The following is a 5,000-nucleotide window of genomic DNA, read 5'->3' as shown; positions in this document are numbered from 1 at the left end:
AAACCCTCTCAGGTCCCGGCGGCGCGCAGCGCCGTCCTAAGTACTTGGTCGGGTTCGAGAGAGGCGCAATCGCCCGGAGTTTGGCGAGTAGACGCTTTAGGTGCGACCACCCGTGCTCCCAACTGAGCTTGCCGCTGCCGACAGAGGCCCGGGAGCGTGCTGTCGTGGCATTGCCGGCGGGAGACAACACGCGCCACCTACGGTGACCGGCAGCTCCAACGCCAGCGCCACAGAAGGACAAAAGCCCCACTTGGGTGCCGAAGCGAACTCTCCCAGCACAGCGCACGCGCCAACACGTCCGCACAGCTGCGATACAAACCACCTGCGAGAACCGCAGAGGCGACCGAGCAGCAGACGGCGTCGCGGCGCCGAGCGCCGGGCGGCGGCGCATCCTCAGCGCACACAGTCCTCAATCGGACCAGCACACTGCAGATGTCCACCGCGCTTCGCACCGGGCCCGCGAGGACCTACTTTGGCCGCACGGCGCCGCGTGCAGGGTGCGCCGGCGCGCAGCTGCGCCGCCTGCCGCCTCCGTCGGCCGGCGCGCCTGCCACTGGCCGCCCCCACCAGCCGGCTGTAGCGCGTGCGCCCACGCACCGCGCGGCCAGCACGCCGGGAGGCCCCCCCTCACCGGCCGGGGACGGTCCCACCCAGCCACCGCCGCGTATCGCTTCACACCCAGATGCCATTCACGTTCGTGGGCATGGTGGGTATCGCTGGAACAACCGGTTGGTAGCTCAACCGATCGTCGCCATCACTGATTCACCTCTAGCGAGAACAACCGCACCACAACGGTTTACCAGTTGTTCATTTGCATAACGTCACCAGCAAACGTAGGCGTCCATCGCCATTTGCAAATTCAACGATTGTTGCATGCCTGTGTCAGGTGTCACGACACACTATGTCTGCCCACATACACGCAACAACATGTGCACGCTTCGCGAACACGTGGAAGGTGGCCCCCGTACGTATGCGATGTCCATTGCGCGAACGACTGTCAACCGGCCTCTGTCGCATGTCGCAGATGTGGAACGCAGTGCACCATGCTATCACGGTGTGTGAGAAGAGACGACTACGTCTGACAACACGCGCCACTACATCAACAGACGGCTCATGCTGATCGCCATCCAGGGCATACCACACTGCAATCCAGCTCTTATAGGGAGACGACACGTAGCTGAGTGCACAACATTTGGACCGCATGGTTCGCCGTTGTTGGCGCAGTCGTTGTACGGTCACATGTACCACGATGTATCATTCAGTACATGAGGACCAATGTGCAGTACAGTGTGTGATTTGGACGTACAACATCAGCGGACAGTTGACACAGGCCGTACCACAGCGTAGGCTAAGTGCTTCGCACATGCGAATGCCAATGAACAACTGCAAATGCCAATGAACAACTGCAAAGGGCATTGAGCATGTACGTCCTGCTGCCATCCACATTACAGTGTATAGCTGCAAGGTGTTTAACATGAAGCGATACACTGGGGACCGGGCAGTGCGAGTAGCAAACTATATTGCGGGGGTTGCAGTTAGGCAACACTACACTAATTTAACGCGTCGTATGACAATTACAGAGCAGGTTAAGGCCCAACGTGTGTTGGGTTAAGGCCCAACGTGTGTTGGGTTAAGGCCCAACGTGTGTTGGGTTAAGGCCCAACGTGTGTTGGGTTAAGGCCCAACGTGTGTTGGGTTAAGGCCCAACGTGTGTTGGGTTAAGGCCCAACGTGTGTTGGGTTAAGGCCCAACGTGTGTTGGGTTAAGGCCCAACGTGTGTTGGGTTAAGGCCCAACGTGTGTTGGGTTAAGGCCCAACGTGTGTTGGGTTAAGGCCCAACGTGTGTTGGGTTAAGGCCCAACGTGTGTTGGGTTAAGGCCCAACGTGTGTTGGGTTAAGGCCCAACGTGTGTTGGGTTAAGGCCCAACGTGTGTTGGGTTACGTTAAGGGGCAATGTGGGTTACGTTAAGGGGCAATGTGGGTTACGTTACGGCGCAATATAGGTTACGTTACGGCGCAATATAGGTTACGTTAAGCCGCAATATCGGTTACGTTAAGGCGCAATACAGGTTACGTTAAGGCGCAATACAGGTTACGTTAAGGCGCAATACAGGTTACGTTAAGGCGCAATACAGGTTACGTTAAGGCGCAATACAGGTTACGTTAAGGCGCAATACAGGTTACGTTAAGGCGCAATGCAGGTTACGTTAAGGCGCAATACAGGTTACGTTAAGGCGCAATACAGGTTACGTTAAGGCGCAATACAGGTTACGTTAAGGCGCAATACAGGTTACGTTAAGGCGCAATACAGGTTACGTTAAGGCGCAATACAGGTTACGTCAAGGCGCAATACAGGTTACGTTAAGGCGCAATACAGGTTACGTTAAGGCGCAATACAGGTTACGTTAAGGCGCAATACAGGTTACGTTAAGGCGCAATACAGGTTACGTTAAGGCGCAATACAGGTTACGTTAAGGCGCAATACAGGTTACGTTAAGGCGCAATACAGGTTACGTTAAGGCGCAATACAGGTTACGTTAAGGCGCAATACAGGTTACGTTAAGGCGCAATACAGGTTACGTTAAGGCGCAATACAGGTTACGTTAAGGCGCAATACAGGTTACGTTAAGGCGCAATACAGGTTACGTTAAGGCGCAATACAGGTTACGTTAAGGCGCAATACAGGTTAGGTTAAGGCGCAATACAGGTTAGGTTAAGGCGCAATACAGGTTAGGTTAAGGTACGACATAGGTTAGGTTAAGGTACGACATAGGTTAGGTTAAGGTACGACATAGGTTAGGTTAAGGTACGACATAGGTTAGGTTAAGGTACGACATAGGTTAGGTTAAGGTACGACATAGGTTAGGTTAAGGTACGACATAGGTTAGGTTAAGGTACGACATAGGTTAGGTTAAGGTACGACATAGGTTAGGTTAAGGTACGACATAGGTTAGGTTAAGGTACGACATAGGTTAGGTTAAGGTACGACATAGGTTAGGTTAAGGTACGACATAGGTTAGGTTAAGGTACGACATAGGTTAGGTTAAGGTACGACATAGGTTAGGTTAAGGTACGACATAGGTTAGGTTAAGGTACGACATAGGTTAGGTTAAGGTACGACATAGGTTAGGTTAAGGTACGACATAGGTTAGGTTAAGGTACGACATAGGTTAGGTTAAGGTACGACATAGGTTAGGTTAAGGTACGACATAGGTTAGGTTAAGGTACGACATAGGTTAGGTTAAGGTACGACATAGGTTAGGTTAAGGTACGACATAGGTTAGGTTAAGGTACGACATAGGTTAGGTTAAGGTACGACATAGGTTAGGTTAAGGTACGACATAGGTTAGGTTAAGGTACGACATAGGTTAGGTTAAGGTACGACATAGGTTAGGTTAAGGTACGACATAGGTTAGGTTAAGGTACGACATAGGTTAGGTTAAGGTACGACATAGGTTAGGTTAAGGTACGACATAGGTTAGGTTAAGGTACGACATAGGTTAGGTTAAGGTACGACATAGGTTAGGTTACGGTACGACATAGGTTAGGTTACGGTACGACATAGGTTAGGTTACGGTACGACATAGGTTAGGTTACGGTACGACATAGGTTAGGTTACGGTACGACATAGGTTAGGTTACGGTACGACATAGGTTAGGTTACGGTACGACATAGGTTAGGTTACGGTACGACATAGGTTAGGTTACGGTACGATATAGGTTAGGTTACGGTACGATATAGGTTAGGTTAAGGTACACATTGTTGTAAGGAAAGGTTTAATGGGGGGCGGGGCGGGGCGGCCGGTTTGTTGATTGTGATTATAGTAAGTGGATGCCTGCGGCATCATCTGATTTGCCACGTCAGGATGCACCTTTGGCTCATGACAGGCGGCGCTCTCATTCCATGCTTGTGGCAGACCTGTGTCTTTCATTCCTGCCATTGTTTGTGTGCTGTGAGAGGAGGCAGTATTGTGATGTTGGGTGCACCCCTGTGTAGGACATGTGTGGGTGTTGGTGGCTTGGCTGAGCAATGGTGGTTGTCGGGTGGGTGGGATATTCTGTTTTCTGAGTGGACCTCCCAGTCTGGTTATGACAGTGTGGATTGTCTAATGTGGCGGAGAGGATGCACTGGGTGTTGTTCCATGCTGGTGCTTACATATTGTCTGTGTGCGTGTTACAGGCAGAGAGTAGTGCGTGATAAGGGTGTGTGGCTGACGTGTGGTTGTGATTGTGAGCAGAGTCTTTCAGCATGTATACGGACAGTTGTATACATTATCTGTATTCTGATGGCTCTATCTATTACTAATCAGCGCCGTGTATACGTTTAATCCGGTTCCAGTCGAAACTGTTGTATCTCTGTACATTAGTGACACGGCGAGCCCGCTATGTAGTTACTCGTCTCGGCAGCTTCCACCGGTGTATGGCAAATGATTATAAGGAATCAGTCTAGTCGTCAATACCGATGGTGTGACGTCACATGTCTGGGGTGGGGGACGCTGCGCCCTTCCGGTGGGTCATGGCCTAGAAAGACTCTTCCCACGCAGGGGGGCGTGGACTGTCATTGACTCTTCCAGGTAATATACTTGCCGTACGTTCTTGCGACTGCGAGTGCAACGCTCACCGGTACCGACATGGATGGAGCGCCTCCTAGCTGACCGCTCAGCATCGGCATTCGTACAGAGAGCAACGCGGTCGCGTCTCTAGCTCGTAACTGGTACAGCCCGCAGCTCATGTATAGGGACAGCGGGAATGTCGCATATTGGAGATAACTCTTCATGAAACGCATGTTATAGGGGTGGATTGCACATTGCGACTGCGGGAAAAGTCCGCCGTTCATCCGCTGGAGTTGCGAGTTGGGCGGTTGGAGTGGGGCGCAGGTGGAGTGATTGCCGGTCCACGATTTCGTGCGGCAGAGGCGCTGGCGTTGGGGTGCTGTGGTCGACAGAGGACGCAGGCTTTGTGGGTGGGGTCGAAAGATGGGCACTGTGGGCCCATCGATGT

This window comes from Schistocerca americana, unplaced genomic scaffold, assembly GCF_021461395.2.
Source record: "Schistocerca americana isolate TAMUIC-IGC-003095 unplaced genomic scaffold, iqSchAmer2.1 HiC_scaffold_815, whole genome shotgun sequence".
NCBI classification, from domain to species: domain Eukaryota; kingdom Metazoa; phylum Arthropoda; class Insecta; order Orthoptera; family Acrididae; genus Schistocerca; species Schistocerca americana.
The sequence above is the reverse complement of the archived record's forward strand: the minus strand, read 5'-3'. Positions refer to the sequence as shown.